Below are 15570 nucleotides of genomic sequence, written 5' to 3'. Positions count from 1 at the left end.
ATTGGACCTCTCACCAACCCAGGGCTGGTACCAGATTTAATCTGTGTTAGAAAAATAAGAGAATGTGTCATTGCTTGCACCCTGAGCAATTTGTCCCTACGTCATTACCTTCAAGGGAAATGATATTCCCTAAAGCATTTTGTATAAGGCGTGGCACACAGCTCTAGAGTTTTCCTGCCCGAGATAGTTGTATTTTAAAGCATGCTTAGAGAAGGGCCCCTGTTGGTGATGTGCTATGGTGGAATTGCAACGAGTGTACAGTGGAATCAGGGCTTGTGAGCTCCAGGCCAAGGCTTCCCAAGGACTCTGTGGGCACTAACAGAGTCCTGGGCCTCCGCTCTCCCCACCTCTTTGGATCCCCAACCAAACATTTGGAGAAAACCTAGGCACACATTGTTCAATCTCCTTCCTGCCCAGGAACACATGGCTAGTTCTTCCATCTGCTCAGGAGGTCTTCCTCCCCAGCTGTGCTCCCCCAGTTCCCTGTACTTTTCCTGTCACAGTACTTAACACTCTGGGTTACAGTGACTATTATTTCGTCTGTATTTACAAGCAACTTGAGGGCCTTACTAGCTGCCTTACTCTCCGCTGTAGCTGCAGCATAGGTGAACTTGCTGGGTGGATGGAAGGATGGATGCATGGATGGATAAATCCCTGTAAGTTCTGGAAACCATCTCCTCCCGTATAGGTCTTTCTGCCTGTTTGGTCCTGGGGCTAGAAGGGACCAGTGCAGGAGAGGGATGGGTGGTGGGTAGAGCAGCAGCATTAACTTGATCTACCTCTTTGTCTCTTCGGGCCTGGTAGGGCAGGAGGCATCACAGACCCACTGAGGGAGAAGCTGAGGTCCCAAGATCACCTGGGCCTGGGTTGGCCTTCCTCGTGGAGTCAGAAACCTTGGAGGAGCTTCAGACCTATGCTTGGAGGTCGGGAAAGTTCTAAGGGGAGAGTCCTAACCTTGAAGACGAAGACCTCAGATCTGGTCCTGGTTGACCTTGAAAAGGTCACTTCCCCTATCTGGGCTTACTTTTTTTTTTTCTTTGAACAATGTGGATGAAATAGCCTTCTAGGCTGCCTCCCTGAACAATATAATGGTTCCAAAAGTAACTGTAGAAGGGAGGGACCAGTGTGTGCATGTGCGTGTGTGTTGCTGTGAACGCGTAAATGCACGTGGAGGAAGGCAAGGCCAGTCCTGAACTGGCTTTCAGAAGAGCAGCACTTTGCTCAGTGTCCAGTGAGTCCTCAGGACTCTGAGGGTGGGCCTGAGCCCTTCCCACCTCCCGGTTGGAAGTGAAGGAGGCTCTGTAAGAGGATTGCTTTGGCCCATCCATTTGAATTTGATAACCAGCTTTCTGGTGTAAGGATATGATTCTTTTTTCTTTCTTCAAAAATCGTAATGCATTCTGCTTTAAAGTTGTTTTGAAGTAATAAAGGGATTTTCATAGGCAACAAATGAGTCTCCGGACAGACTTAATCTGAGACCAAAAGCCAGAGACGGGGATTTACCTCCTATAACGGCTCCTTTCAAGTGAGACAAGGCAGAAGCCCAACTTCCACCCTGAAGGGGATCCACACAGGGGCAGGAGAGAGCTCCCCAAAGCCCTGCTCCGGGCCCCAAACTCTTTATGAGCAAACCCAGGCCAACAGTTCCACCAACCCCACTTCAGCCAGCTGCTGGGAGCCATGTTGGCCATGGACTGACCACCTCAGCCTACCTCGGGGGTCTGCACCCTGTGCCCTGATCTATTCTGATCCTGGCTGCCTGGCCACAGTCAAAGCTGGGGAGGGACATGGAGGCCGAAAACCACAAACACAGGGCAGGTGTTGAGGGAACAGAGGGCCAGAAACTGCCCACCCAGCTCAGACTTCCTCTCCAGGCTCCAGACCTGTACATACAATCACCTGGAGACCTCTCCTCGGGTGTCCCCCTCTGACTCACCATGTCCACAACAACTAGACTCATCACCAACTTCCAAGCCTACTCTACCTCCTGTGCTCCCAATCACCAGGTGGCATCACTCCCTTCCTGACCAGGACACGGGACTAGCTGGCATTCTGGAGGGGAGTGGGATAGTGGTTGCTCACCCCCAGAGACTCTCCAGCCTCAGAGCGGGGCCAGTGGGTGCACGTGACATGACCACAAGTCAACCCCCAATTCCAAGCTGGGTACTGGGGTGATGGGAGCCTTCACCACAGGAAGTTCTAGGATTCAGAAGGATGAAGGGTCCTAGGGGACCTAGGTTCCCTCTGTCCTTCCCATTCTTTGCAAGGCCTTCCCACAGGGCCTGGAACTGACTTTGGTGCACATTACTTCGTGCATCCACTTTGGCCTTCTGCTCTGTAGGTTATGTCTATGGACTGGGGTAACTTTTGCACAAGCACCCATGTAACTACTATCCTTGGCACACGTACACACCACTTATGTGCGCAGGTGTCCACACAACACCCCCCAAACATACACAGATGTTCAGGCACACACATAGCTGCACAATTGTACGTCCACATGTGCACACGAAGGTAACCCTCAGCACTGGGCTTGGAGGTCTCCCTTTGCAGCCCAGGAGTAAGAAGGCATGATGCAGGCCAGTAAGTGCATGATACGCCCAAATTTCTAGGTAAAACCTTGAGATGAAAGGAAAAAGAAAAAAGAAAATGATGGCATCTCTTTCATGAGCTGGGGCCACAGTCCCAGCAGCCTCTGTTGGCTATCCACGTGTGGGTCATGGGCACATACTGCTCTGGGGGTTGGCCAAAGCTCCTCCCACTGGAAGCAGAAGACTCCTCCACTCAGAGACCCCCTGAGGGCATGTTCTGTGTCACTGCTCAGGCCTTGGGGGTGGCTGCTATATTGTTGGGAAAGGACTCACTAGGTCATATTTGGATGTTGTTTCTAAGACCCCTCTTAATAGGCTTTGTGACCTTGAGCAAGTCACTTAATGTCTCTAGGCATCAGTATCCCCATCTGGAAGATGGGGATAATGACGCCTGCCTGTCTACCTCCAGGAATGATATGACTCAATGACAGTAAAAGTTCTTCAAAGCTGCAGAGCTGTGTATATATTTGAGGGGTTATTAATATATTCTCCTGCTTCCAAAGCCGGCCTTCCCTGAGGAGACGATGCAATGTTTTTGAACATGGAGCGAATTCCTAAACTGTGCCCTCCCCCTCTCCAGTATTTCTGCCTTGGGTTGTCAAAAATGGTAATCTTCTCTCAGGCCTGAAATTATGAGCCTGCTTTATTGGTCAAAGGCCATAATAATTTGAGCTCTTATTTTATAAACTCATTTCTGCACAGTGATATCCTGATAGGACCAGGAATAATAAATCACAAACATGTCCCCCAAGATTGCATTGTAAATGTCAAACTAGACAGGAAATTGTAATTAAAGAAAGGAAATTGCTACAAAGAAGCACTTGATTTTAAAATGAGCCAAGCATAGAATTTTCTAAGCATTTAATTATAGTCCAATTTCAACTGACTTGGCTTTTGCAGTCATATTTCTTATTATAACTCTTCTACATAATAACCCAATCTCCCGGCTCACGTAGGTCCGGCCCGTCAGAGGGTAAGGACGCTGCATAAGTACAGGGATTAGGAACTTTATAGGGACGGTAATCATGGTGGAGGCTGGGGTGATGGACACAGGTGTCGGGATTTTAAATCAACCACGGTCCAATTTCCAGCCAACAGGAGCAACCTAACACCTGCGAGGAAGCAGATTTGGCCTGACTTCAGCTCGGTGAGAAATCCGCTCAGGCACTTGCTTCTGGCAGGAGAAGAGAGGCCCCGGCTTCCATGTTTTGTTCCTCCCACCCAGCCCACCCACCTATGGGTCACGCTTTACCCAGGCTGCCCTCTGACTGGGCACGTCCAATGTCCCTGTCTTGCACCTGGGTGCTGGGCGGTTTGTATGCCTTTTCAACCAGGTGTTCGGTGTCCAGAGGCCCGGAAGGTGGAAGAGCAGAGTAGCTGGGAATGCGGGACACGGTGCCAGACAAGCCTGGGCTCACGTCCTAACTCTGCCACGTGCTGTGAATTGGGCTGAGTCACATAACCTCCACAGCCTCTGTTTGCTCACTTGTAAAATGGGCATAATGACTGTCTCCATGGTGTCTGACACCAGGTACAATCATAAATGAAGTGATTGTAAGGGTTACTATGGCCTGAGTCTGTGTTGTGCCAAAGAGAAGATGGGGAAACGGATGCGCTGTCTTGGTTGATGTGTCCAGCCCAACTAGGTGGGGCTGAGCCAGTGCCGTGAGTGGTAGATGTGGGAAGTGGTGGGGAGGGGATGACCAGGGCACTTTGCTGCTATACCAGATGGTGGGGAGTGATCAAACCACTTCAAGAAGTCTTTGCTGGCCCAGGAATGATTCCCAAGTAACCTGCGCACCGGATCTTCTTGTCTCTCGGTCAAGTTTATAGGGCCCAGAAACTGGTCAGCTACTGGTTCAATTCCTGGTCCATGGAAGCTGCTGCTCTCTGCTGGGATGCCCCATCCCCACCTGCAGGCTTGGCCTCTCCCACAGGAGGGGCAGGAAGACTCCAAACCAGGTGATCCTTCTTTTTTGAGCCTTCCTCTCCCTTCAGAGGATTCAACTAGGCCAGTGGTCAGCAAACTCATTAGTCAACAGAGCCAAATATCAACAGTACAACGATTGAAATTTCTTTTGAGAGCCAAATTTTTTAAACTTAAACTTCTTCTAACGCCACCTTCTTCAAAATAGACTCGCCCAGACCGTGGTATTTTATGGAAGAGCCACACTCAAGGGGCCAAAGAGCCGCATGTGGCTCGCGAGCCTCAGTTTGCCGACCACGGAACTAGGCTGTGGGCCCCAGAGTGGGTGAAGTCTGACACAAGTAGAACAGGACTTAGCTCCCAGAAAGGCCCAAAGACTGCTGAGTCAGCGGAAATGCTGACCGAGGAGGTCCTGGGAGTGGGGGGCCAGCAGGTCTGCTGGTCTGGTCGTGCTGATTTTTCATTGTGTGAGCTCCAGGGAGTGCTGTTCACATAGACCACCACATGGACGCCCCCTCTTTGAACTGTGCAGTGTACAACCTCTACAACTGAGCATCGTGAACCTAGACTCTGGCCCAGAACTAAATTAGAGCTAGATCGGAGGGAGGTGAGGGATCAGGTTGAAGAAAAGTGCAGAGCAGTTTGAAGATTAGGATTTGAAATAAAGAGTAGGAAGTCCTGGGGATGGGAGCAGAAACCAGAGGAGCAACGTCCCAAAGAACTGCAAAGGTATGTCTGGAACCACGAGCTGCGGGAAGGGGCTGATGAACTCTCTCCCCAGGGTCTCTCTGCTCTATGGGGTTTTCTCATCCCACTCCCCTGGGCAGCAGGGGAGCCTGGCTTCTGGCAGAAAATACCGAGTCAACACCAGTCTGCCCTCCAGCAGAGGATCTCCATCCCCACCTGTGATAAGTAGTCCAATGCAGGGATCACAGCACACGGGACAGTGTGTGGTCGGTGACATAGGGCCAACTTCCTGGGCTGTGACCGTCCAGGGGGACTGGCTCCAGCTGTGGGAACTGGAGAAGGCTTTCAGCGGGCGTGCCATTGGAGGTGGTCCCAGAGAGAGTGCACTGGAGTTTTCTAGGCACCTGTGGGGAAAGGCATTCGGTGGAGATGGAACAGCCTGAGCAAAGGTACAGAGGTATGAAGATACTTTCATGCATTCAAAAAATATTTATTGCAGCCACCATGTGCCAGGCACCGTTCTGGGGACAAACAGATAAGACAGACACAATCCTTGCCTTTATGAAGTTTTTATTCCAGTGGGAAGAGAAAGATAATAGATACTATATTCAACAAATTGTATACCATATTAAGGGGCAATAAGTGCTACGTAGAAAAATAAAGTAGGGAAGCGAAATAGGAAGTGCTGGGGAGGAGATGCAATTTTAAATGGAGTGTCAGGGACCTTCCTGGGAAGGTGATATTTGAGCCAAGACATGAACGAGGTGGAGGAGAGAGGCAAGCTGACTGGCTGCACCTGTGCATGGGGGATAACATCCTCAGTGGCTGCACCTGCCCCCAGACCCCTCCAGCTGGCATACTCAGGGCCCGGTCATGAAGTTGTGCACTCAAAACTATAACTTTGTACCCCACACCTGTGGCCCTTTAGTTAGGGACACCTCAAAGGGTTCTCCTGTAAAGACAGAACTTCAGGAAAGAACCTCAAACTCTCAGTTGAGAGGACATCTTAATGGGGAAACTTGAGGCATTCTGGAAGTGGCCATGCCAACTTGTAGAGGCAGCTGGCCTGGCCTGCTCCAGGGCACCCCGAAGTTGTTCCTCCCAGTGGAGAAAGGTGTCAGGTCGTGCTGTCATACCAAGGCTCCATCTTATTCTGGTCAAGACACAAGCCCATACCCAATGACTCCTCCTGGCCTCCAAGGCCCACCCCATGCCCACCACTGCCCATGGAGAATGCTATCTGTCACCTGGCCATGCCAGCTGCTCCTCCTGCCCCAGTGGACCCCCTCCCTGGCCTGCTCACTCCTCTACTCCACCTTCCCAGCCAGCTGCTGACCTCCTATTCCCGGGAGCAAGGCTACCCTGTACTCCTTCACCCATCTCTGCCTCTCCCTCCTCTTTCCTCTCGGAGCCACCGCCCAGCCATCTCAGGGCCAGAAGAGCCCTCCCCGAACCTCAGCCCTGCCAGCCCCAGGCCTTCCACAGGGTCCTATTGGGCAGACTCCAGGCTGTGCCCTCCAGGAACAGGGACCCCCAGCCTTTGCCTTCTCTATGTCCCCTCGAGGGACCTAACACTGTGGGCGCACAAAGTAGGCACTTGATCTATATTCAAAAAGAAGAGACCATTGTCCCCCAGAGGTGCCAAGTCCAGATCCAGGGCCTGGCAAGAAGGAACCAACCTGGAGGGGGTGGGGTGTGGGAGACGGAGCCTTGGGCAACAGAAGCTGATGACAGAGGATTCAGAGGGTCCAGTGAAGGCCCCTCAACAAGGAGTCACAAGCCACCTCTGAGGGAAAAGCAACATCCATTAACTTTAACACTGAAATCAATGTTGCGGCCACCCGAAGTAATTAGCGTAATTCACATTGCAGATCAGGAGAGTTTTGAAAACCAAGTTTAATTATGTTGAAAAATGACAACTTCATTTTCCCTCCCTGGATAGGTTCCCCTGATGTTCCCACACTTTCATTAAAAAGAGAACTGGTTGCAGTTTTTTTTTTTTGTTCTTTTTTTTTAAATGCCATTAAGCAAAAGCAGTACTTTGGCTATTTCAGAGCTAATAAATCAGCTCAGATGCCCACAACACAGTTCAAGTGGCTTTGAAATGTTTCCTTCCTTTTATCAGGACAGAGTATGTGGTTTTCAGCCTCAGAGAATCCATGGGATGCCCATGCAGCCAGAGTGGTTCTAAGAGCTAATCAAACCCATTTTACAGATGAGTACACTGAGGGGCACCCAAGGAAGAGACTTGTCATGCCCCATGCTAGCTGTGAGGCATGCAGAGATGGCCCCTGCCATCAAGGAGTTAGGGAGATACAGATGTGGGTCAGTACAAATCAGCTTGGAGAGTCAGGAAAGGCGGAAGCAACATCAGCTCTAAGTCTTTCTTTTTTAAATATGTTTTTATTGATTTTTATATTTATTAAATATATTTTATTGATATTTTTACAGAGAGGAAGGGAGAGGGGTAGAGAGTTAGAAACATCGATGAGAGAGAAACATCAATCAGCTGCCTCCTGCACACCCCCTACTGGGGATGTGCCCGCAACCAAGGTACATGCCCTTGACCGGAATCGAACCTGGGACCCTTGAGTCCGAAGGCTAACCTCTATCCACTGAGCCAAACCAGTCAGGGCTGTTCTTATTGATTTTAGAGAGGAAGGGAGAGTAGCAAACATCATCGATCAGCTGCCTCCTACACGCCCCCTACTGGGGATCAAGCCCACAACTTGGGCACGTACTAGGAATCGAATTGACAATCTCTTGATGTGGGAATGACACTCGACCGACTGGACCACATTGGCCAGGGCAGACCTGAGTCTTGAAGGATCTAGGACTTCACTGGGGGAAGAAGAGAAGGCTGCCATTCCAGATGGGGGAGAAGGTGACAGCCCAGGCCAGGCAATGGGCAGGAGACCGGGAGTGTTCTGGGCCTGAGTAGAGGATGCCCACTCAGGATCTCGGGGAATTGAGGTCTGGGGACACTGCATCTCACCTCACTGTGCCTTCCCAGACAGGAGGGCCTCATGTCCATGGGAGGCAATCAGGGTTCCCAATAAATTAAAGATGGCAGCCTGGACACCAACCTGTCCCCTCCTCACCCATCCCATCAACACTCCATGCCCCGCTACCACCCCCCCACCCCACATACTGCTCCAGCAGCACTGCAGCCCCACCCTAAGCACCTTACCCTGTCTCTTTGTCCCTACCCTCAGCTCGATCCCACCCCAACATCTTAGCCTGACCATCCTTATTTTCAGCTTCCTTCAACTCAAGCCTGTCTGTAGCCTCTGGCCCCTCTGACAGATGCATCTGAACCTCCCCCACCTATGACTTGGTCCCATGTGTTTGTTTAAGAGGCTGCCATGGTGCTAATTGCTGTGTTTATTCCTGCTCGCCAAATGCGCTCTGTTTTGCAGGCATTTGCTTGAGTGGCTCTGGATGCCTGGTCTTGCTTATCTGGCTGTTTGTGGGGAGGGAAAGAGAAGCATCCTTCTCAGCATTGCCTTTCTGGGACCACGAACTGGAACCAGGACCAGGGACTGTCTCCTGGTCTGCCTCCATCCCTCCCCTCCAGGAAGAGGCCCTGGGCTCCCAGTCAGCTTTCGGGGTCAGGAAATTTTAGGTTTGCTGCTGGGGGGGCTGGGGCAGCCTTCTCTCCGCAGAATCACATCTCTTTTTTCCCAGCGACCCCCACGGCCAGAAAAGCAAGCATTAGCTCGTTGGTTGTGCAGTCTGGCCTGGCCTGTTCTCTGAGTACAGGAACAACCTAGATGAGAATGTTGTGCTTCGCTGGATCTCAGAAGATGAGGCAATAAATGTGAGCCATCCCAGCCTCCAGGGATCCCCACGAGGGCTGCTCAGCCAGGCAGGCCTACTCCTGGCACCCCCCCCGCCCCCTTCCTTGGCCAAGCCAATCCATTGTGTGGGCTTGCAGGCCGGGTTGGGGGCAGAAGGACGGAAGGGTCGTGCCTCCTAGGGTCTTCTTATCACAGCCCCTTGCTGAAAGGCCCCACTCCCTCCCCTGGGCCCCACCAGCCAGGCCAGGGTCAATGGGATTAAAGGCTCAATTCACGCCAGTCAGTTCTCTGGTAACACGATTTCATTAGAGGCAGGCAGGGAGGAGAATGGACGGAAACAGCTGGTGTATAAATTATAAAGTCTACTTTGTACTGAGTGAGCACACCTTTCCCCAGCCACATGACTAATTAATGTGGCGGGGAGTGGACTTGAAGTCAAATTGCCTTTCCCCCTCTCTCCTGGGGCTTGGTTAACAACAGGTCCCTGCAAAGCTGGGAGAAGGGAAGATTATGCAAAGCTATCATCATATGAAAATAGCGTATTAACATACTGCCTGTGAGCTGTGTCCAATCAGTTCCCTCCCAGTGGCGTGTGTATGGAACAATTAGAATGGCATTTCTACCACGCTTCTTTAATACATTTTGGCATTAATATAATCAAAGAGTGGGGGCCTAGACATCTTGCAGGCACAGTTTTCTGTAACACCCCTGGGATATTGGGGGGGGGGGCGGGGGGGCTGGAATCTTGGGGAGTGAGGTGGGACACGGCTGCACTTCTCTGGACCAGAACCTCAGACATAGTTCTCTGGAGGGATACCCTAACTCTGCCAGCCACCCCAACCTCTGTCTGCTTGGGGGCAATGCCTTCCTTCCCCCTGGGAAAGAGACCACAGAGCCCAGTGGCTCCTCTACTAGCAACCGGAAGAAGCTCCAGAGTTAGAGGATGCTTTGAGGTCTTCATCACATCTTTTCATCCTGTGTAAAATGCAAACTCCTTACCACGCCATGACCTAGCCGCGCCTACCTCTCCAGCTCATCTCACCTGGCTGTCCCCTCAGGTGCCACCTTTAACCACCACTCCAAGCTCCTCATACACACTGAGTTCTCCCTGCCTCAGGGCCTTTGCACTTGCTCTTCCTTGTGCCTAGTATGATTTTTGCTTCTTGTCTCAGCTCCTTAGAGAGACCTACCCTATCTAAACCAGCTCTGCCCCAGTCACTGTCTGCCTCTTTATTTTGTTTCTGTCACGTCAGATTGTCTTGGATATGAACTTAGTCCTTGCTCATTTGCTGCTTCCCACTGGGACATAAGCTCCTGAGGGCAGGGACCTTGTCTGGCTTGATCACTGCTGTATTCCCTGTACGATAGTGGTAACTGGCACACAGTAGGTGCTTGGCAAATATTGTTTGGATGAATGAATGACTCAAATCCTAGCATCTGGAGGCTCTGGGAGAACCAGTGAGATGTAGTGGGGATCCTGGCTTTGCTGCCACCCCCCTATGTGGCTTTGGGGAACCCAATATCCCCTCTTATTCGCCAAGCCTTCCTTCAGCACCCGCTGGTTGCCCAATCTTAAAGAACCGGGAGAAGCAGGAAGCAGATGTGGTTCCTGCCCTGAGGGCCTTGAAGCCTAATTGGGAAACAAGTCCAGATCTGAGAAGAGAAGACCAGCTCTCTAAGTCAGGACTTGAACACAGGAGTGCAGGGGGTGGGAAGGTGGGAGCGAAAAGCTTAGGGCCATTTCTATTACTAATGCTGTCCTGTGACCTCAGGCCAGTCGTCAAACCCCTCAAGATCTCAGTTTCCTCTTCTGTCAGGCAGATCCAAGTCAAAGTCAGCTGTGGACCTTACTGAGTCCCATTTTAGAGATAGGCAAGCTGAGGCCCAGAGTGGGAAAAGCCTTTCCTAGAGTCCTGGCGTGAGTTAGTGGCAAAGCCGGAACCAGTGCCCAAACCAGGGTCTGTGGTGTCAGTGCGATGCCAGACCCTCTGCTCCCCTGTTACCAGGCATCGAAGTAGGTCCAGCTTCTCTGGGGGTCCACCTGGCACCTGGCCCTGATCCTGCAGCTCAGAAAGAGCTGAGAGCCCTGAGCATGTTCCTCCTTCCCTCGCAACAGGTGGCGACCATGACTGAGTGAACGCACCTCCAGGCCAGGAGCCCCGTAGGCCTGGCCGTAGACATCTGGAAGGTGGCCTGCTGCCACTCCCCAGATTTTTTATGAACAAAGCCTTGTTTCTGTGGGAAAGGCCTGGCACAGACAAGCCCAGCTCAGATCCTGTCTGCCTTAACCTGCTCTGACACCCCTGGGAGGTCACCTCACCTAACTCTGGTGTCCATATTCAATGTAACCAATAAGGGTTTACTGAGCATCTACTGCATGCCCAGCATTGTCCTACTGGCCAGAGACACATCTGTGAAAAAACACCGTTCTTCCCATGGAGCTTTTATGCGATGGGAGAGAGAAACACACACTAGTACTATATCATATTTGTGATAAGTACTATAAATAATAATAAGTATATACATGCATGCATCAGAGGAGGAAGGTGGTAACCAGGGAGGGCTCATGAAGAAGGTGACCTGTAGGTGGGGATCTGGATGAAGTGATAGATCAAGGAATAAATGCACATATTCCAGGCAGAGGGCACAGGAAGCCCAGTGGCCCTGAGGAATGAGGATGCTTGGCATGTTTGGAAACAGCAAGGAGGCCCGTGTGTGGGAGTGGAATGAGCTTGTAGGAGAGTTGGAGGGAGACAAGGTTGGAGGGGTGAGTGGAGGACAGAGGGGGGGATGGAGCAGGTTTCACTGTGAGATAGGAGAAACCATTAAGGAATGACACGCTCTGATGTATATTTTGAAAGGTTTCTGGCTGCCGTGGGGGAGATGGTTGGTAAGAGGAACAAGCAGGAAGCTGGCCAGGAGACTACTGCAGTGATCCAGGCAAGGGATGATGGCGTCTTAGTGGTGAGAAGCAACTGGATTCTGTACCTGTGCTGAAGGGATGGCTGACAGGTTGTGTTTGTGAATCTGACATGGCGGTTGGAGAGAAGGAGACAGTGAGAGAAACTCGAAAGGTCTTGAAGGCAAAGGTCTCCTTTGGAGCGTGAGGCTCCTTCAGGCCCGATGCCTGTGAGGCTGGCCAAGTACTTCCTGGACTTTGTCCCTCCCGGCCTTCAGTCGCCCAAGAATGGCAGGGTCATGGTGTCTACCCACCCAAGGCACACAGCCCAAGAGGCCTCCTCAGGACCCCCCAAGCCTTCTGACAAGGTAAGCCGCATCTTCCCAAGGCCCAGCCAATGCTCATTCTCTGAGCCTCTGCTGTGGTTCCCCTACCGTCCTGCCCGCCCTCCCCCTTTAAGGGCACCGGGGCTCAGGGGACTGCTTCTGGGCAGGTTATGGTCGCCCAGAGCTGACAAGCCTATCTAGCCTCCCCGCCTCCTCCCCCCTCCCCCCCTTCCACACCTTCTCACAGAGCAACACACCAGCACAGGTCATGGCCGGCAGCAAACTCAAGCTGGAGACCCTGTTACATGGAAAACTTCCCCTGACACCATTAACTCATACACGCCTCACAACTAACTGTCCCCACTTTACAGAGGAGACTGGGGATCAGAGGGGTCAGTAACCTGCCCAAAGGCACAGAGCTGAGCCAGCATTTGAACCCAGACCATTTGGCTTCAGGGCCCATGATCACTGCTGATGGGATGAGGCGCAGGGACCATCAAGGGATGAGGGCATTCCCCTGACCTGACAGAGCCCCTGACAGCACCCCTGTCACTCACTCTCAGACTGGGAGCTCCCAGGACAGCCACTGGGTTTCTTTATCTCGAGTCGCTCAGGGCCCAGCACAGGGCCTGGTCCATGGGAACAGTTACGTGGACACAGACATCAGGCACTGCTCTAGCACTTGGTCTACATTAACTTATTTAATTCTCAAGACAGCACCAGGAGGCACATGCCATTATGATCCCCTTTCTACAACGGGCGAAACTGAGAACCAGAAAGGTTACGTAATTTGTTTAAAGACACACAGGTCATACCGCTAATAAGTGACAGCACTGGGATTTGAACCCAGGCAGCCACTCTCTTAACCACCTCTCCAGAGTGCCTCTCCAGGGTTAATGGTGTTGTTCAGGGCTTGAGAAATGAATAAATGGATGAAAACCCACTGTGTGTCTGCCCAGTGCCTGGCTCTGTGACAGGAAGGGAGAAGGGAGACATGCAAAGAGGTAAACAAACAATTTCAGGACCAAGACTTAGCCAGGTTAGGGAAGGCAAGAGAAGAGGGGAGGCAGGCTGAGCAGTGGGAACAACCTGTGCAAAGGCATGGACGAGGCAAAAGTGCTTCCTAGGCTCAAAGAATAGCAGGAAGCTGCAAAGACCAGAGTAGAGAGGTGTGGGGGAGCCTGTGGGAGCATTGAGGAGGGATGCTGGAGGGGTAGGCAAGGGGAGGATACTGTGTGTTGTCACACACACACACACACACACACACACACACACACACACTGCCTCCTTCCCTCCCAGAATCTGGGAAACGCTACATAATCTTTTTCTAATTATGAAGCAGACTCTATAGCAGAAATCTAATTACAAATCACCTAAAAGTTGTTCCACACTGGAATCCATGCATTATGCATTCCCTGAATTATGCACCCGGCTCCTTCGGAGGGGGAAGGAGCGAGGGAGGGAGGTCTGCTCTCCAGCCACTCTGTGGCAAGGACAGCTTACTGGGGACCTCCGGTCGGCTCCCATGCCCCGAGAAACTGGAGGTGTTCAGTGGGGTCCAGCCTCGGCTGGAGAGCTACGAGAACTTGGAGGAGAAATGGATGCCCTGGACTTGCCTGTGGGTGGCTGTGGCTTCAGAGAAACCTTGCATCTATGAGGGCTGTGGACAGATCCTGACTGCCTGGGGGCCCACATCTGCCCCTCACAGCAGCCACCACCCTGTTGCCAGGACCAGAAGACCAGCCTCCCCCTGGGCTCCTCCTCCGGCTGCGGCAGAGCTGCCTGGGCCCTGGGCTTGGGAACCTGAAGGCAGGCCTGGGGTCCGGTGGTGCCAGGGGTCTGACCAGGCCCAACGACTGTGGGGGAGGGTGCTGGAGAGCAGAGCCAGCCTGTTTTCTATCCCCCCCTTGGGTCTGAACGCTGGAACAGGAGCATGCCGGCTGGGCTCCCATGATGCTCTGCTCCTAAAGTGGCATCTGTTGCCTCTTTCATGTCTCTCCTGGCTAAGTGGGAGCTGTCACGTCAGGAGGGCCGCCCCCGCCCTGCGCCTCCTCCCCTCTTCTCTTCCCCTCCTCTCCCCTCACCCCCAGCCCCCTGCCACTCCAGCCCAGGGACCAACCAAAGCGGCCGGGCTGGGGGCCGGGGGGGGCCGGGGCCGCCCGGCCACTGGGGGAGGGGGCGGGCCGTGTGCACAGCTCCAGGCAAACCAGTTTGGGAATTAAGGTCATTAATTTTCCACTTTCAAGGGCTGGCACCCAGACGGAGATAAAGTCAGCATAAATATTCCGCCGAAGTTTCCTGCCTTCCTGTGCTCCTTTCTCCTCTCCCCGCTGCCAGCCCATTTATCTCCATGCTGTCAATTAGAGGCAAAAGCAAAGAACTAATTAGGAACTGTGCAATTTTAATTAGCTGTTTTGATAATTAAACTAATTGGTTCCCTTGTGTTTCCGCAATGTGCACGGAGCACTTTTTTGATATCTGGGCTGCAGATTTCCCAGCCGTTGGTTAATTAGTCACTTTTGCATTAAAAAGGAGCCTTTCTTAATAGCCTTAATTTGCAGTTGAAAAGAGAATCTACCGTCAATAATTTGTGTAATTGGTAACTGTTTGATTGTAATTTAGAAGCACAGCCGGACTGCTCGGCATGCCTAATTCCTAATGACTAGGATTAAAGTTGGATTAAATGTGGGGAAGGGGAGAGGGATTTTTTCTGTATAATTGTGATGCAGTGGGTCTATTTCTGGCAACTCTCATATTAATTGTCTGAGTGCTTTAAACTTTCCTGTGGCAGCGGAAGGAGGGAGGAGGGAGGGAACCATTTGCAGGACTCTGCAGGCCACGGCGTGGAGGGACAGAGCTCAGGGTGGCAGGGTAACAGGACAGGGGTGATTTGTGGCTGAAGGATTCTGCCGGCAAAAGAGAGGGAGGAGGAAGTGGTGGTGCTCCTGGGCACTCAATGGCCAATGCCATATCCATTAGCTGATGTGGGAGCAGAGGCCCAGTGGAGGCAGGGTGCTCACAATCCTCGCTCCGTTACGAGACCCATCTCTGGCCCTAGCCCATGGAACTCGGACCTGGCAGTGTTCTGAGGTGTGGAGGAGGCACCTGGGGGCACTGTCCCTTCCATCATGAGTTGTGGCTTAGTCACAGCTCCCAGGGTGGCCATATTAAGGGGCACTTACTAGTTGTCTTGTCACACTTTATCCCCCACCCCATCACCACCAGACACACACTAATACACATAATACTTCCCAGGATGAGGTTCTGAGGGTTTGTGCTAATTTTGAGCTGGAGGAGATGGCCTGGTGCCAGGCTGGATGCCAGAGCTAGTGGCAGCAGA

The sequence above is a fragment of the Eptesicus fuscus genome, chromosome 13, assembly GCF_027574615.1.
Source record: "Eptesicus fuscus isolate TK198812 chromosome 13, DD_ASM_mEF_20220401, whole genome shotgun sequence".
NCBI lineage: Eukaryota > Metazoa > Chordata > Mammalia > Chiroptera > Vespertilionidae > Eptesicus > Eptesicus fuscus.
This window is presented reverse-complemented; position numbering follows the sequence as displayed.